Genomic DNA, 19,690 nt, shown 5'->3' on the forward strand with positions numbered 1-19,690 from the left:
CCAATCGGAAAGCAATAATAAATCAGTGCTATGTGAATCGTATTTGAAATAAATGTTTGTTAATTTGGTTAATTGCTTAATTACCCAATTAGCCTAATTAACCTTTCTAGTCAGGCCAGATTAATAAATAAAACCGAGTAGGAAATTGGTCGAGCTCGGGAATGCAACCCCGGTCTCTGGAGTGCAAGACGGGCATGCTAACCACTCCGCCATGCCAGCTAGATGGTTTGGAATGAAGAAGGCGCGTCTAGAGAACAAGTGTCTTGGTTGACTCCCATTTTCCTCCCTTCCCGTTACGACGAGGTTTAGGTGTCCACCGAGGTATGCGAAAGATACATTTCGTATCCTCAAAAACCAATTTTTCGACGAGCAAGGCGTAGAACCGAACGGGCGATGGCGTTCTCTGGACTCCCTGTCAGCGCTGCAAGACGTTGTCGCGTTCCACTCTGGGAGGCAAAGCTTAACATCTTAACCACACATCAGTGACACAAGCAGGAGCACCGCGCTTAAGGCTTTCGCCTCACCGCACTTTAGGTGAACAAAGCGCTCCCCTCAATTTTTTCTGAATATACACGTTACCAGAAGCTCACCTTTTGAAGTGTTATCCTGCAGTATGTGGCAGCAAGGTAGGTCTGGCCCTGGCACTTGCAGCAAGTCCTTGCATCAGGTTGCCGCGGAGTCAGAATCCGTCTCCTGCACAGTTTTGCGATAAAATTGAATTTTTTCTTCAGAAAGAAAGGCTCAAAGGTAGTCGACAAGCGCAGCTGAAAGGAATCACAGTGGACAAAGGTAAGACAGTTTATTTTAACGTCCCAAAGCGACTCAGGCTATGTGGGACGCCTTAGTGAAGGGCTCAAAGGTAAGAAGAGGGCAGACTCAGTCAATCATAGAGACGAAATGGGGGCGGGCGGGGGATGTTTACGATACAAGGCGGAAAGGTGAATGTCAGCACTGATTCTATGCACAGGGACGAGGGCTTGGGAGAGTAAAAGGCTTGGAAAGGTGACGGCTGGAATGGATTATAGGCGCAGATATATAACAAAGCATTAGGAACCGCTTGAACACTGCCATTAATGGAGACGATGAGGAGCGTGCAAAATTCCGGAATGCCCGTACTTCCATGAGGGTGGTCCGAAGTTGAATGTGGGTTTAACATCCCAAGGTGACTGAGGTAACAAGGGACGCGATAGTGAAGGACTCCAGAAATTTCGATGCAGACCAGCAATGTTCTCATGACCAAAGAGGCCAAGGAATAGGAAGAAACAATTTCTTTTCGCGCAAATACGACGCATACTTTGGTAATATATTCCACTTTTCCATGTATAAGCCAATCGTAAAATTTTACTTCAACGCAGATTTTTGCTTAAGAACTGATGACGATGATGATAGTCAGTTTTAATGGCGCAAGGGAGTGTGAAGTCTGTTTAAGACTAGTCAAGTGCGTAGAAACCTGTCCCATGACACGTAACTGAAGAAATGTATGGCGCGTTGTTGCACAAAGACTCAGCAGTTAAACAGGCATTGTAAAAAAAAATTCTCTCATAGGCAGGTATGGGACCAGGCTTCTGCCTGTGAGAAATGGCGATGAAACACTACTTGAGAGAATTAAAGTGCCTTCCAAGTATGACACGCAACGATCTAGAAGGTTCCTAGAAATACTGGCAAGTGTGCCACTCCTTAACAGAGCATACTTAAAAATGATACATTACAAACAATATAAATAAAGTGAAGTTACCGAAACGTCAATCAAAACGGCTTCCAAGAATAGAAACCTTAAAGTTCCAGCTACATTTTCTTGCTTTGTAAAGTTATCATGCACGAGATGGAACTCATATTTTTTTCGCCACCTTTTTTTCTATGATGCTGATATAGAACTCGAAAGTTCTCTGGAAGTACTGTAAAATCCCCCGCCCCGCGCTGTCGACTAAGGTTCAAGAACTGAGAACTGAACCAACAAGAAGAAACTGTTTTTATGGCGCAAGACACTGTGATGTCTCTTTGACTAGTCAAGTGTGTAGAGACCTGTTTCATGACTTGTAACTGAAGAAGAAATGGAAGGGGGTTGTTAATATTGCACAAAGACTCGGCAGTTAAGCATCTGGCACTGTCCGGGTATCAATAGCTTGAAGTGGTGATTTCAGGTAGAAGCGAATGCTAGAAGCGATTGCAACTGCCCTTTATGCGCTTAAACGGTATCTATGGAGTATGACCACCCCAAGTAAAGCAGTGTCAAAGTAAAGCAATGCTCATTCAGAGTAGCGTCCCACTGCACACCAAGTGACAGCGTCCATTCCTGGTTGAAGCTCGCTTTTCAAGGGTGCTTGAAGTTTCTCAGTAGTAGTAGTAGTAGTACTACTACTACTACTACTTGGAGTTTCTCAGGCCTTATGCATCTTGAGTTACACATCCGTCTCTATAACTTGCAGTGCCGAGGGGTGCTGTTGATAATTGAGACGGACGCACAACTTGCTCACATGCTTCATGGCTCGAGCCGGAAGCATGTAAGTTCACTCTTGCGTCCAGCAAGCGTGATGGGAAGAAGACTTGTTTCCAGGCTGGAAAGAAAGTTGATACCACATTTTTTAAATCCTTAGTTCCTGAAAAAGCTCAATGCTGCGGGGCTTTGCTACTGGTACTCTATTTAATAACCGCTGAAATTACACATTCTTGGGAATTATGCAACGTTTTCACCTGTGCAGTACTACAAGGTTGATCCCAACCGCTCACCAACAATCACTCACAGGGCGCTGGTGGTGTTGGCTGAACTGCCAGGGCGTGGTCGTGGCGTCGACTCCAGAGACGCAGCGAGTACTCCAGGTCGAGTTCTCGCTTCCACCTCTGACACGGCTGCGAATGGAGAATCCTATATGAGCACAGCCCACTGCACTGTGAGAAAAACTAGGTTTCAAGAAGCAGCCTAACTAATTAATGTCTGCGCAATACCAAAGAATTTATCCGCCACTGCAGAATGTTACAAAAATGAAATAAAACAAACTGTGGCGCTCAGCGTCTCGAAACGAGATATGAACGAAGGCGGACGACTCTGTTGTATGCTCCGTATTTAGATATCCTGGTGGTGTCCTTTAGTGGGTTCCTTCAACATTCGCTTACATGGAAGAGCAAACGGCTGCCATATCCAGTATTCGAAGCAGCGACGTGTTGGTATCAGGAGTTTAATGCCAAAGCTACAGATTCTCTGTGGCGGATACACAAATGAAATCTGGGGCATTGATTCTGGAGCAATGACAACGGAGAGAAGAATGGGCACTGTTTTCTGTGGGGAGAACCAAAAACGAGTCCGGCATCCTGACAGGCAACCTGAACATCGTCGACATTGACTGAATACATAATGCACCTTGGGATAATTTTACTATTAGAATTCATTTGAACAAAGAAGGTTGTACTTAAGATACACCTTTGAAGCGCTTAATTTTCCTCAATGAAAATTTTCGAGAGGGTTGAACCAAAGTGTGCATGGTATGAACGATTTGACAGGAAGTCTCTTAGGCAGTTCATCATGCTGCTGCGAATGCCAGTTCAGCCAAGTCCTGAAAAATTCCGAACCTCCTGGTTGTTTGCATACAAAAGCTTCACGGACAGTCTACGGACATGCTAGGTGGTCTGTTGTGGAACATGCCTTTTTGAAACCGCAATGACAGACATCGAGAAGCTCACAGGCTTCTAGCACGAAGGTTAATCTAATATTCACGACACTTTCAAAAGATTTCACAAGGCAGCTGGTGTGGGCCAAGGGCCTGTAACTGCGAGAAGTTGGTGCTTTCTTAGGTTCAAAAATCGAATGATGATGGATTTCTCCCATGCTGCGGGCAGTTTATCTGATAACCAAACGTTATTAAAAAAAGTGCCTCAACGGCAGGTTGAGAAAGGTGGGATAGTATCTGATAATGTACTTCGTCTGGGCTGGGCACAATCCGTTTACCACTGGACAACGCTGAGGATTTCTTGAACTGCAATAAGATTATTTTACGGTTCATTTGTATAGCCACTTGTAGGGAGTCTGTTTCTTGGAAGGGTTTTAATATTTTAGGAATCATTCTTTACAGATTGATGAGTTGGAATGCTGAACAATATTCACCTAAAAAGTCTTGCCGTTCTTCGATGTTTGTCTCTATACCAGGGGCTGTTGGAAGGGGAAGTGTGAATGGATAGTATTTACCATTGAGGTTTCGCACCTTATCCCACATTACTTCTGATGTTAAGCTATTTACAGAAGGCACGGGACCTTGCCATGAAGTCTTCTCGGCACTATGCCGGATATATCGGGCTTCCACTCTTATCTTTCTAAAGTTTATAAGAATTTTCTTCATGGGGTACCTGTGTTATTCCCCATACTTTGTTTTGTTTATTTTATCGTACTTTATATTCTTTTGTACACCAGGTTCTGTGTTTCACCGCTCCAGAAGACTGAGGTATAGCCAGGCGGGCAGAGGAAATAATGCAGTTTGTGAAAATTTTATTGAGTTCATCTAGATCTATTTTTCTAGGCTGGCATTTTCTTGAAACAGTGCCCAGTCCGTCAAATGCAGCTTCCAATGTCGTGGTTTTGTTAGAATGATATCCGGATAAAATGTTAGGTTGATAAGAACGGATAGATGATCGCTGCCATATGGGTTGTCCAAGACATTCCACTGACAATCAGTAAAAACGGAGTGTGATGTAAGAGACAATTCCATCCAGCTCCATTTTCCTGAGATTGGACAGCAGTATGTGTGTTTGTCTGTGTTAGGCATATATTATTGCACAGAATAAAATTTTCTAAAATACAGCCTCTAGTCTTTGTTCGCTTCCCCACAAATTGGAGTGAACATTAAAATCCCCTACTAACAGATATAGCGCTGGTAATTGTTATAAAAGTTTTTCTAAGTGATGGAGTGTTGCTGTCAGGTGTGGCTGAAGGTGTACGGAACGCATTGTAATTCTTTTAAAATGTACAATAGTGACTGCAGGAAATGTAGTCCGAAGTCTGACTTCAGGAATGGCTACACTACTTTGGACGACTATGGCGGTACCTCCAGGGAGCCTATTTGCTTGCTGTCTGCGTGCCCATAGAGTTTCTTACTATTACCTAGAGGGAAAGCTGGCGGCGCTGCACTTTAGCCACCATGGACGCCCAAAGCATTATGGGGCGGTGAGCTACTTGTTGCGGCGCAGTCATAATTTTTCAGAAACATGAAGTTGCACTACTAAGACGTTTCATTCCGAAAGTCTGTTCGTGTGTGCGCAGACGACTTTCGCGCGAACGCAGTGTGCAAAACCCATAGTAATGAAAACGCGACAACACACGACGCCAATAAAAGGTTTCACTTTTCCGAAATGTCATTAAAAACCTGTTATAGTGTTTAAGCTACAACATTTTTTTAAAAACATATTTACTTTTAAAAGTGCGCCCGTTAATTACAAAATATTAGTTTTTATTGTGTTCATTACTTGGCCAATAGGAGAGCGAGTCGTCTCTTATTTTGGGCAAACTTTGCACTTAAACGCTATTCTGCTCGTTTGTTGCAATCATCAGACAAAATATTGAATGTTAGGACGTTTGCAGTTATCAAACAGCTTTATTTTTCTATTATTTTTTGGCCAAAAGTTGCAGTTCCGCAACAAGTAGCTCACCGCCCCATGATGCTTTGAGCGCCCATGGTAGCTGAAGTGGTCTCGAGGGGTCGCCATGCAAACTCCCATAGACGGTCTGCCAGCTTTCCCTCTAGGTAATAGTAAGAAACTCTATGGCCGTGCCGAAAGCCTTTAGATTTAAAATATGTTTTTATCCTATGTTTTTGTCCTGGAGACACAAAACAACCCGGAAATATAAAGCCAGAAAAGCGTTTACTTCACGGTAGATTTTTAACGTCTCTACAGTTCCAGTGAATTAGGAACGACATATCTGATGGCTTTCGGGGATGTATAAGACCTATGGTCCCAGTTCTGTGGGGGCCTGTAATTGGTATTTTCCCTCCCTTTCTTTGCGCAGGGGGGTTCGCCACAACTTCTGTGGAGGCGAGCTACTGCTTGTATCCATCGCCTCGCAGGAGGCACTGGATTTCCGCGGGGAACCCGAAGCGAGCCTTTCTTTTGAGATGGCAGGGCAGCCTTGGCTGCACCTGTCAGTGATGTGGATGGCTCTGCCTGGGCAGGTGCCTGAATTGCAGTGCTGGATTTCCACTGCCACTAACTTTGGTTGTCCCAGAGGCTGCTGTCAGGTGTATCGCTGGGCTGACAATTGGGCCGACACCGCAGTGCCGCAGTGTGGGGACGGGGGAGGCACACATGAACGATGGTGTACTGTTTGTGAACTTTTTTCGTGCGTCATGGTAGGATATATTTTCATGCACTTTGAGATTGATTATTTGCGTTTCTTTTTGAAGACTTAGGATTCGCGAGTAGGCTGCATGCGGACCTTTGCAGCTCGTGCATTTTGTTACAGTTGCTTGGCAGCTGTCTGTGTTAGTTTCGGCCCATTTGGCACATGTCTCTTTGCCTCTCCACGCCTTGATGCGGTGTCCATACTTTTGGCCTTTTGGCAGTTGAAACATCTTCTAGGATTAGGGATGTATGGGTGCACTGGGCACCTGATGAATGCAACCTGGACACACTCGGGCAAGCGAGTGCAGCCGAATGCTAGAAAGATGTGAGGTGTTTTCATTTCTTCTCCTTTACACCTGATAGTGATGCCTCAAAGGGATTTTATGCCTTGGTCTCGCAAATTCTCGAGGAGCTCGTTGTCATCCTCTGCCATTAGGAGCCGCTCAGAAATTACTCCCTGAACGCTGTTCAGGTTTCTATGAGGTGCTGCTGTAATGTCAAAGTTAGCAAGTTTCTGCTCTGTGAGCAATATACATCACTCTGCTTCTTGGACTTCACCTGCACAAGCAAATCTCGGGAGGAGAGTTTTTTGGCTTCCTATTCTTCGCCTATGTTGGTCTCTAGCCAGTTTTGTGTCTAGAACACTGTACTGTGCGGACACTGGAGCATTTTGCTCAAAAGCGGGCACCTATCAGGAACTGGGGGAAATTCTCAGCTTTCGGAGTTGAAACTGATTCCTTCGGTGCAGTACCATTTCCGGTCCCAATTGTTTTTTTTTTTTTTTGAGGGGAGGAAATTGAGAATCCATGCGGCATGTATGAATTGAGGGTTCCTATTTGGTCACTTGTGCTTCTGCCCAAAAGACACAATGTCCCGGAGCCCCGCACCTGGTAAACAGATGGAGAATCCGTCGAAGGGGCTTGACCGAGTCCCTGAGCACCACCGTTCATAGTTTCTATCTACCCTTACACTTTTGAGCTGTCGCCATGCTGCGTATTACAGCTTCGGTATGGGGCTAAGGGTCCGTGGCGGCGCCAAGCACGATCACCTTGAAACTCAAGGTTCCCTTGCGGGGGACGAGCTATTACCCTTCCCTAAATTCCTTATTCTTAATAAATGCTTTTAACTACAAAGTCGGAAGTGTCGTTCATGCCCAACGCTGCGTACAACTGAATTCGACGATGAAAACTTAGGCATGCTTCTGAATGCGACCCAGGAAGAGCTTTCTGTTTTCTCAAACATTCTGGAATATCAAAGTAGAAAGAACACCACTAGAACTAACTTTATCTCCAGATTTCTCACCCTGATGTAGTGTAGCGAAGGCTGCAGTCAGGAACGGATTCGAGTCCGCACGCGATGCGGATGTTCCACACGACTCGGTCGGGTTCGCTGACGGCACCAGGACTGGCGGCAGCCACTTCCTCCGAGGCTGCGTACAAAGAATCCAGAGCCAGCGTGTGTCATTGCACAGAAGGAATTTTAGAAATTTCGTAATTAGCAGGAAAAAAGTATTTTGAGGGTAGCATGCGTTGTGATTCACCGAAAAAAATTTGCAGAACGCAAATGCACGTCCGCTTACACTAAAGAATTAACTACGGTTATGATTTTGGTTTTGTAGGGATTTATGTCCCAAAAAGACGCAGGCTGTGAGGGACACCGCAGTGAAGGGCTCTGAAAACTTTGACCACCTGGAAACCATGACACCTAAGCATGCACTGATATTGCACAGTACACCATGCGACCACCGCGGCGTGTATCGAACCCACGTCTTTCGGTTGAGTAGACGAGTGCCATAATCACTGAGCCATTGACCGGCGAACTATGAACACATCTGCGCATGCGCACAAATAATGACTGCATGCTTATCACAATTATTTGACACCTGCAAAACCAGATCGGCCGTAAAAACTTTCATGGTTTATGATTTATGGGGTTTAACGTCAAAAAGTGACTAAGGCTATGAGAGACGTCGTAGTGGGAGATTTCGACCACCTGGGGTTCTTTAACAAAATATTTCAGTGTGTTTCACTGTAACCCTGTAAAATGCAGCTCCGGTTTCAATGTGAATCGTCTCTTTGTTATACGGCATTAACTCCCTCTCCGTTCGAATGGAAGGGGCGGTTTCATCCCCCCCCCCGCCGTCCGCAAAAATGCCGCCATTTGCACCAACACTGAAATCAGAAAAGATGGGACCGATTAAATTCCGGGCTCTGGCAAGAAAGTGTGTGTGTGTTTGTGTGTGTGTGGGGGGGGAGTATGGGTGTGGGTGTGGGTGGAGAGGGGGTGATTGATTTTATGGCGCATTAGCAGCTGAGGCTATCGTACTCCAGATAAAGGGTTGGTAAGAACTCACTGTTGTGCTGAATGACTAGTTCTTAAAAAGTTACAAATGTCTGATGAGATTTGAAGTCTACTATTGCGTTCTCTCCTAAGAGCAAGGTGGGTGGAAAGAGCCCGGCTTGTGGAAAAACATTTTTGAATACTTTTTCTTATTTATAGGTTCCTACACTAAAAAAAGGCTTATAGTGACCACTCCATCACATTATCAAAGCGGATTTTCTTGTTTCTTGAGTATAAAGTTGCGTGTGAGATGCATATGTGTTCAATGCGAAGGCGACAGGAACACTTCAATAAAGCATTCTTGGTGTTGATACGACATCCATTCACCATGAATCGGCTTTACAAGGTGTAGTTTGTTGTCGATTTCATCATCCAAAGTAGACGCATTTTTTTTTTGCTATTTTACTCTCGACATTGTGTCAAGCAGTCTTCGTGCGGTATGTTTACTTCTGCTGGTTTGCTTTGACGAGCTCGCGTCGCACAAGCGTCGGCTCTTTTGTTACCGGCTATGAGGATGGGTTTGGCTCGGACCCGAGCATAATTTTATTACATTTTTTCTCTATATATTTCGACTGCTGCTGTGCTGTGCATTATATCTTCTATTAACAGCTGTACTGTGTTTCTTGAGTTCAGCGTTGTTAGATTTCCTGGTGAGTCTGTGTAGTTTATCCTCTTCTTAATGTCCGATCTCAAATTTTTCCGGTTGCGAAGCAGACAGCGTAGTATTCGGTTGTAAAGATTAATCTACGGTAATCGCATTGTTGTCTCCCAGTTGTCTTCTACTACTGAGCTTCAGACATAAAGGGCTGTTTTTGATCTGTCTGTCAAAAATTCTCATACTGTTGTCTAACTGTTTTGAATGATACGCTTCTGTGGGGTTTGTTTGTTTGTTTGAAAGCGTGCCAGAGATTATCGCACACTGCGGGGAGGTTGCTCCATGGAGAAAGTGGCTTCGGCTTGTGCGTAGTACCTGGCAGTGTTTCCAGTAACTCCAGCTCAAAGCATTTATCCTTAAATAGCTTAAGTAATGGCCTCACTGCTTGTGGTTGAGTACTGAATATTGTACCGGGCATGCACTGGGCGACTGTGGGGTAGCAGAGGCGATACGGAAGTGATCTGATTCTAAGGACATACGCGCATGTCAGCATAGTTCTATATTCAAGGGGAGGCGGCTAATAATGGGTGACGTTCTGCATGTGCCGGTTGCAATACGCAATACCAAGTTGTGCAACGGGTATAGCTGTTTTACGTAAGACGGCCTTGCTGATCAACATAGTGTAGACCCGTAACCCCACTGAAACGGTCCGTATGAGCCGCTTGTATAGAATTATGGGAATATGGAGTCCGTAACAAAAGGAATATACGGAAATCCATATATTATGTGGACAAAATTCGTAAGCATTCCATATAATTTCTACACAATTTTCATATAATGCGCATGACCTTATATGGTGTCTGCAAGTTTGCATACGTGCTTGTATATAGTCCATACCGTGTCCATATGCTCTATCCTGACTGCATAAAATTTCTCATAGAAACGTATAGAATTATGGAATTAGCCATGTGGAAACTTTCAGTAGTGAATCTAAAGTCCAGTGTTCTAGGTAACAGTAAATATGGAAAATACCGGCCCTATGAGAGCCCCAGTGTTTTCGAGGCGTTGGGTGCAGTTAGCGACATGTAATGCTCTGGTTGAAATTTCCCTCACCTGTGATCGCCGGCACCCGCCTCATCACCTGAGGAGGAGGCGGGTCTGGCTGTCGGCGAAGCGACTTGCACCCACGTGACGAAGGCACTTCAGATTAGCCAGCCGGCTGTAGTTCTTCGCCCGACATCGACAGTGGTCTCGCCACTGCTTCTTGCAGCTTTAAAAGAAAGAAGATACTTCAATCGCTAACTTCGAAAAATAAAAGCTGGACTATTGAAAAGTGATAAGATATGGCAGTAAAATGTCAGCCTCACTAATAACAGCAGACAGCACGCGCTTTTTAATTGGAAGGCATGATACTGATCCTCTTTCCCACATGGGATTAGTTACTGATAAGTGCACCGCAGTAGAAAAGATGCAGATGAAACTAAGGCAGAGGCCACGGAAGTTGCTCCATGTTTAAGCTGGAACAGATCCAGCTTTATTGGACATCACTTTCAACTGCGAGACAACGGTGCAGTATCGAGAGATAGTGTTAAAAACATATTGGTCGGAATGGTCTCACGTGAGATCAGTTAAATTAGTTCCTACGGTAATATTAACTAATGATTATAACCTAGGTGCAAACAAATGGGCCAGTAACAATTAAATGCATGACTATTTTGTGTAATGAGCAAAGAATGAGCAAGAAGAAAATACACCATCATTCATGGTGTATTTTAATTGTATGAATCGAAAAATTTTGCATATATATAAATTTTTTATTTAGCCGTTACTGAAGAATTGTGTTCTATTGCATACACTGAGTGCTCAGCTTTCCATACAAAGCAAAATGGTTCGTTTATGGTTTACGGGTTTTAACGTCCCAAAGCGACCTAGGCTGAGGGACGCCGTAGTGAAGGGCGCCGGAAATTTCGACCACCTGGGGTTATATAATATGCACTGACATCAAAACAAAATATCGCTGTCTCTATTAGAGATGCTGAGATCGACATAAGACAGCCAGGTAACAATTTTAAACTGTTAAATATCGCTTCCTGCGGAAATTTACCCCAGACGATGATTTAGAGTTAATATTATGTTTCAAATACAGGTTTCCAGAAGAAAATAATGGCAAGACTTTGCAAATAATACTGCAATTGAAAAATGTAATTCGGTTTTTGGTCCAGAAGGCCAGTGTCCCCTTTGCGACCGCCACAGAAAACCGATGCGGTGAGTTTTGGATAATAATTAGCAGAAAACCACAAGAGCATATATATTGATCGTGAGTGTGCAATCGATGTGCAACGAGTGATACAAGTCCACAACAGTGACAGGCTTTAAGCCAACTCAGTATCCAGTGCTCAGTAGTGCAGTGGGTCGATGTTGATATTTCACTGAGGTGCCGAGCTTTCCTTCAAGATATCTAGTGCTTGATGACCTTAATGCGTGACTTCATGCACTTTCTATGCGATGTAACGGGTTACGGCTATGCATGTTGCGCATATAAGAAACATGCTTGTACGCGCCCAACACAGTACTAAAGAGGCATGATAGCTTCGACACCATGCTCTTTAATGGCAGATGGCACAACAATGCAGTTTTGATCCCCTCCGCCACGCATCGTTGATCTCGCAAGCTGTCTGGCAGACTACATTTTGTTTACAGACATAATCGATTGACTATTACAGCGAAAGCTGCTTATGGAAGGCCACTCTCTAGCGATCATGCGTAGCCACGCGGGCCGGTTTAACAAGGCGGGCTCATGGACATAGCTCGTGATTCCAGCACGTAGCTCGGACCTGGCTGAAGTAAGTGGAAACACGGGCGCTCACATGGGAGTCAGCGTGCGAGCACCTACCCACGCGCTGACGCAGCCAATACGAGGTGAGGAGTAGCCTATAGGAGGTGTGCACTCAAGCCACAGTGGTCACCTTTTTGGCGTCCATACAGCACAGTGTATGGCTACGGCGCATGTCTAAACTGGCCCCCGTGTCGTCATGTGAATACTTCATGTACTCCCGTTTCGTACATCAGGCGCGGAACGCTGTCAAAGCAAGCGTGCTTTCTGCACTGCCTACAACTGCAACCAAAAAGCAGGGGCTTGGTTGTAGGTGGTTGGTTGTAACTCCGTCGCCAACTGCAATGAACGTAACTGGAGGGAGAGCTGGCCCTACTGTCTGTAATAAAGAACAGGACCTAGCTCCAAAAAATTCTGAAAGGCGATGATTCTCTCTACCACTTTTGAATTTCTGACCCGCGCAGAATTGTTCATTCTCAACTTAAAAATCATATCTCCCTACAAGTTCTCACACCGCACTGTGCACATTGTGCAAGTGGTTAAAGAATGCGCCAGTCCTGTGCGATGGTACCGTGCTCCCCCGTTGGGTCTCGTTCTACCCAAGTTGGTCTTCCCTAACAACTTCGTGTCTTTAACTATAAACTTCCACCTGCGGTTTGCCTAAAACCCGCTGCATAGGTTGTGATGGCCCCACAAGGTCACCTGACCTATCTAGGTTGCTATGTTGCCCATCGAGGTCGCCCACTTACGTTGCTTCTCCGAGACTGGCTGCCTGGGTCACTCTACGCCACCCTGTATTTATCACGCACTACGCTGACAACGCGGACACCGGATTTTCTGTGTAATATGGCCTTTAACGCTATCGGGTGAAATAAAAAGCTGTGTTTGAAGGTTAGCTCTATGGAAAGGGTATCATATTCCCCCTTTGTGAGGCACAAAAGTGTTCTTTTGGCATCCAGCCAAACTGTAGCTAAATATTCCATACCAGTATTTTGTAGTGCGAAGAGTGCTGCAGGGGTTGATGGGTTGGGCACGATGTCCCCCCGCGATGCAGCATCGAAGACGGCCCCGTCATTTGTCTGCTGTCACCTTGTTGTCTGCGCAGGCACAAGTGAGCAATATTGTAAACGATGACACAGGGAGAAATCTTAACGAGATATGGTACGCAAAGGAAAAAAAACAAGACTTATTCTCATGACGGAAGGGAAGGAAACAACGATTTGGTTTGGTTTGGTTTATTGGGGTTTAACGTCCCAAAGCAACTCATGCTATGAGAGACGCCGTAGTGAAGGGCTCCGGAAATTTCTACCACCTGGGGTTCTTTAGCATGCGCTGACATCGCACAGTACACGCGCCTCTATTATTTCGCCTCAATCGAAATTCGGCCGCCGCGGCCGGGATCGAACCCGTGTCTTTCGGGTCAGCAGCCAAGTGCCGTAACCACTGAGCCATCTTTGATCGAACGTGTTGCAGCCAGCAGTCGAAGCAGTTTTGTCAGGAAACAGCCCATATTTCTTCCAAGGACGTCATACATGGCGCTATGGACTGATGACCTTTGCAGTAATTACCACCAATTCATAGTGCCAGTCCAATGACTGCATCAAAAACTGGTGTATAATTTTTTTTTGAGCAGCGTCGTTTTATTTCCCGTGAGTCCCAAGCACACCAAGGCCAAGATAGCCGAAGCTTACTCAGTCAGCGCAGGTAATTGACCCAATATTGGGAACATAATGGCAAAGGCTTGTCCAACAAATGACAAGAATGAAACCATCCATTTAAAATACTGGGCCCATTACCGGTGCGCTGCATGGACTCTTGCAGCCATTTTAATTACTGGAATCCTAATTCCGGAGTGAGAGGATGTGGAGAGTCCATGCGTGCTGTCCTCGATATGATGCATACGCAGCTGAGTACAATGAATGCGGCATGCCTCCGTGGGAAATAAAGCATCGGGCGTCTATTGTGTTCCTAAAAGATGAACTAGAGAGTTCGCCGAAACAGCCTGCGGATGTGCCAGGAACCTTTGTTATTCTGATCTAAGGCTTACCCACATCATCTTCAATGTGACGCAAGCATGATGCAAGCAGGGTTTCAGTGGAATGGCGGGAACAATTTTCAATTTTATTTTGTACTGTTACGAGCAATGAACACGTCTTTCGCTGCGAAAATAACCTCCATAAGGGGAAATAAATTAATTTTACTAGCAAGAAAATTTGGACGGAGCTGTCCTGAGTGGCCTTTCAAGAGAGATACAGATGCTCACCATGGGCTCCATTGTTGGCTCCGTGGAATTTCTCGCAAGGACAAGCGGCTCGCCAACTGTTGAAAGAAGACTCCATGGGAGCCCATCGCAGTCGCAAGTCGGCCGGGCGTTGGTCGGCTGGTCCTTAGTCAGCTGTCTCCATGACAACGAAGAAGCGACGTTTGTCCCTCATATCCTGCGAGAGGACCACAAATCATGTAAAGTTCATACCCAGAAATTGTGAATAAAAGCATGTTTGAGCTGAAAACCTTTGATAAACACAATTTTTTTTTCATATAATGTAGGATATTATTACATCAACCAATATATCGAAAGATCACACGACAGCAGTCTTGCACTTCTTTTTTTCTATTAAGGTTTTTGCTATCGTCAAAAGCGTTTGCCATTGGTTTTTTATGGCGGTATTAACTGTTCGATGCGATCTATGTTAATTCATTGAAAGAAAGGTTTTGCCGACAACTATGACGTCGAAAGCTTCTAGACCGAACGTGGTGTATGCACTGTCGCTTAAAAATGACGTTGACTACACCAACCTAATTACGCATAATCATGACATACCCCTCGCAACAGTAAGGATGGTGCCTATTCTGGTAGTTAAAATTACCAATCGACCCATTTAAAGGCTGCTCGGTGACGTTTCGCCTTATTCATCTGATGTCTGTTAAAAAAATCTGGGGTCAGAAAAATCGAAATCCGGCGACCATTTTTCAAGCTCTCAGATTGGCAGTAATAATGGGAGTTCCTGTGCTGGGCGACAAGCGAAATTTGACTTTTCATTTTCCTTTTTACCCGATTCAGCAAGTGCACAAGAAATGAGAGTCCTGATGCTGCCTTACGGATACATCAGCTAGGCAGGCTGCGCTAGGTGTGTGGAGTTTTTCAGTTCCAAATATAAAGTCCGAACCAACCAGCTGAACAGTTTGCTAGAACATGAAGCACAAGCCTCGTTGAAGAGAACTGCGCGAAGAGATGAGTTCGCACAAATCAGAAATGGTCTATGCGTGTCGCGAAAGCGACTCAGGCGATGAGGGATGCCGTAGTGAAGGGCTCCGGAAATTCCGACCACCTTACACTTAACTGCCTTAAAGTTACTCTTCCTACGGCAGTGCAAGAAGTTTAGGTACTCTTCTTATGGCGGTGCAAGTAAGGGTAAGAGCAAAAATCTCTGCCTCTCCCGTAACCCAGAGTAGAGTAAGCATGAAATGTTTACGGGCATAATACGAAGCGCACGCGGACACGACGAGACCCAGGCCTGACAAGAATGTATATGCAGCGCGTTCGAAACTGTCCGAAGTGCGTAGAGGCGAAAGCGTTTTCAGCACCACTTTGCGTATGTGACACTGGTGAGGTTACCACTGGATTACGTCACACATAATTCATGATAAAGTAATGACAAATTACTGATTAATGTGTAATGACTGATCAATGACTAAATACTAAAACTGCTAATTAATGACGCTTAAGCTTCGCCTTTAGGAGTGGAACGCGACAGCGTGTTGTAGCGCTGCCAGGCAGTCCGCGGAACGCCACCACCCGTTCGGCGTGATGCTTCGTCCTTTGAACGCGACGCTTTTTGAGGAAAGGAAATTACGCAGTAATTCTCTTCCCTTGTTTGCTCAATTGCTTAGCGAGGGCCTCGGTTCTGGCAGCCTTGATGCCATAGGAAGCATAAGAGGGTTCTCACACAGCTTCTACCCTCGCCGTTCGATGGCGTTCTACGTCACACCAGCGGTAACTCAGGACGTTCCACGTCCGCCGCTTACGAACGTGGGTGGCGCTGATGAACACTCTCAAGGTGAGGTTATTTGTAAACATAAATACCCCCGAAAGCAGAAGGTTCGACAGCCGTCGCCGTAGCTCAGAGGTAGAGCACCGGACGCGTAATTCGGAGGTCGTGGGTTCGGATCCCACCGGCGGCATGTGGTCGTTTTTTCTTCTGCTTTTCTGATCAATTAGCTTTAAGCGACAACATAATTCTTACTTGATCAACACCATAAAAAATAAAAAAAATCCCCTGTGCTCCTTGGTTTCTGTGGTTGTTGGCTTCTCTCATATTTATAACGAGCCCCTCATTCCCCTTCCCCTATATATATATATATATATATATATATATATATATATATATATATATATATATATATATATATATATATATATATATATATATATATATATATATATATATAGGGGAAGGGGAATGAGGGGCTGATCCCGAGTGGCAGGCGGTTCTCGGTTTCCAAGACTGCGGAAAACAAAGATAAATCGCTTCTTTTGTCGGCTGCGCGAGCACATGCGATAATCAAAAAGTGTGGCATGCTGCCAGAAGGGCTGCTATAATATATATATAATATATAATATAATATATAATATAATATAATATATAATATAATATATAATATAATATATATATATATATAATATATAATATATAATATAATATAATATATATATATATATATATATATATATATATATATATTATAGCAGCCCTTCTGGCAGCATGCCACACTTTTTGATTATCGCATGTGCTCGCGCAGCCGACAAAAGAAGCGATTTATCTTTGTTTTCCGCAGTCTTGGAAACCGAGAACCGCCTGCCACTCGGGATCAGTGATTATTGCTGGCGCGGCAGCGGGACCATCCTCTCACAGTTAAGTTCCTTGCCACAACAGGAACTCAGTTGTTGTGGCCAGAGTTATGCTCGACCGTTGTCTGTGATTATACGACAAACTGCGCTGATAGAAAATCGGGTAGATTCAGTGTTATCCAATTAGATGAGTATCTGCAGATGATATGCATGTGAGCTTAGTGCGGAAGCGAAGTGTCGATGGAAAGGTCAATAGAGCTCATTTTTTCATCAAATGAACACTAACACGTCTAGCAATTTCAGGCAAACATTTTCAAAACTGGAAATTTGTTAGATACTTTTACAGAAATATTGAAAGGTAACAATCTATTCTTCTGATATGTAGCAACATTTTTTTTTTAAATGTTTCCATTCATGCATGAAACATTTAAGGCTCCTTCAGAGAACCACTGGTGAATGCTTTTGAGGATAGCAAAAACGTTAACAGAAAAAAATTCAAACTGCCACCGGGTTATCTCTGAATATATTGATTGTTGTAGTTAAATCTTACGTTATCTGAAAAAATTGCGTTCGTAAAAGGTTTCCCGCTCAAAAATGCTTTTGTCCAGTATTGTTGGGTACGTAATATATTGCAGCACTCTAAAGATAAAAACACTGCTTTCACCACAATGATGCGGTGTGGCCATGACCACCTAGCTACGCAAGCATACACGGAAGTTTCGAGAGAGGTTTTGGCAGCTCAGATCTCCGAAGCTAGGCTACTATCAGTATTCATTTGCAAACGATGGTGCCGCAGCCTTCTTCGACCTTTTGAGACCAGTGATGCGGCATTTTCAATCGAATTTTCTTACATATAAATGCGCTCCTTCATGCCAAACAACAAAACCAGAAGGAGCCGTGATCAGAGTCTCTTCACTACTGCTCACATAATTCAAAACTATTGTCTACATCACATCTGGATGGCTGTTCCCTTCGCGGGAACCTTCCCTCTGGTTACCACTGATAACAATATGCGCCAGGGAGCAGGCCTCACAGAGTAGTCCTCGACATCTCTTTACGTAGGTGCAATGGTGCAACAGTCGTTCCATGGTGCTGCGATAACGTCATTTTAAGGCGAAAGCCTTTCTTTGCCCACGAGTGGCGTTCGTCCGGCAAGACAGGTCCATAGCCACTCCAACACTAGCCACACAACAATCCATACATTGGCTAAACTGGCTCATGAGTGGTGTCCGCAAAAAGAAAATAAAACGATACAATTAAAACAAAGAAAATAAAAAAAACGAGAAACACAAAAAATGGAAGGAGGAAAAAAAGAGAGGGAAAAACTTCCACATTTTTGCTCTTAAGCAGACTTGAGTGCATGCCTGTAATTTGTTCCTCCCTTAAGTACGAATTACAGCCAAAGCAAGGAGGAGAACACCTCTCTGCTACGCTGTTCTAGGGAGGCGAAGGCTTACCGTTCGCTTTCCTTGATGAGGGCTGGTGTGTACTCGTCACTCTGCGTGGACATGTTGTTCGATCTCCGTTGGCTTGAGCGACGCTGCAAAGCTCATTTGGCGCTGTCGTCTGTCTTGGCCATCACAGGTGGCGGGGTATGCCTGGGTTTTTGGGCCCTCCGTTTCCATGACAACGAGAAAGCAGCGTCCTTCGCCTATGCTGCAACAGTGCCTGATATGCAGAGAAACGTATTGATATTAAAAGTGCCTCTGTATTGCCTTTTGTCGTTGTTACAAACATGCGATGCCATGCAACCTGATGTGGAATACCAACACCTGTGAAGAACTAAGCTCCCTTTGACCAATTCGTGATGTGATCCAGGCTTTGTCAAAGAGGCCTAAATGGCACTTGAATGTGGAGCCTTAAATAACATCACTCTCAGACGGCGTAAACGAGTCCTTGTTTGTCACCATTGGACACGAACAGGTTCCACGTGCTGCGCAAAACACAAAGTTCGCATGCTTGCCGAATACCGCTCAAGTGAAAAAAGGTCCATTGAAATATTTAGGTTTATGGTTTATGGGGGCTTAACATCCCAAGGCGACTCGGACTGAGGGACTCCTTAGTGAAGGGCTCCGGAAATTTCGATCACGTTGTGTTCTTCAACATGCACTAACATCGCACAGTATATTTGCGGAAGGACAATAACAATGAAAATACCATCCTTCGAGTACAAAACAAAATACAGCTGAGGATTTATTACCCTGTGGAGGATATCAAAACTTTACTGTGTTTTCCGAGGGTTATATTCAAGCCCTTGGCCCACTGCCATAATAAGATTTGTGCAGCGCTCGTCTATTTCCACTGATGACTCGGAAACGCGTCGGCCAGTCACATCCCCAACTTGTGCGTCAGTCGTGCTCACCCATTCCTGCTGCAAGTATGCCTTCAGTCTTGCTGACGTGGCTTTCCTTACACCCACGTGAGGAATTCACTCAATGCTTTTCGTTGCAGGCTGCAGTGGCTGTTCCATCCATGCCGGCGCCGCTGGCGTGGTTCTGGACAGAAAGATAAAAGCAAAACTTTGTTTGTCCCAGTAGCACAAATATTAAAGCTCTTCATGCCGGAGCGAGCCCAATCGTGCATGATGTATGATATAATGACACGCATGGAGCGTTTTGCGAACGTGCACACTGCATGTAGGCGGCACTTCTGAAGCCCGAGAACCATATCTTCTGGTGTCTTCCCCGGAGGTTAGGTAACTCGAAAACGTTGATATGTTTTCCAGGGGAAGGAAAGAATGAATGTTCTTTGA

The 19,690-nt window shown here is 44.7% G+C and overlaps 1 long non-coding RNA gene across 1 annotated transcript; it reads right to left on the reverse strand.

Moving 5' to 3' along the window:
* Positions 1–13,078: 13,078 nt before the first annotated feature.
* Positions 13,079–19,431, reverse strand: LOC149347586 (uncharacterized). Its single transcript, XR_016292154.1, has 4 exons — positions 19,301–19,431; positions 18,396–18,606; positions 14,353–14,527; positions 13,079–13,186 (listed from the first exon to the last, which is right to left on the reverse strand). It is a non-coding gene; the product is annotated as an uncharacterized LOC149347586 (long non-coding RNA).
* Between the last annotated feature and the right edge of the window lie 259 nt (positions 19,432–19,690).

The sequence above is a fragment of the Amblyomma mixtum genome, chromosome 4 (assembly GCF_055824585.1).
Source record: "Amblyomma mixtum isolate Tamu chromosome 4, ASM5582458v1, whole genome shotgun sequence".
Classification (NCBI taxonomy): Eukaryota; Metazoa; Arthropoda; class Arachnida; order Ixodida; family Ixodidae; genus Amblyomma; species Amblyomma mixtum.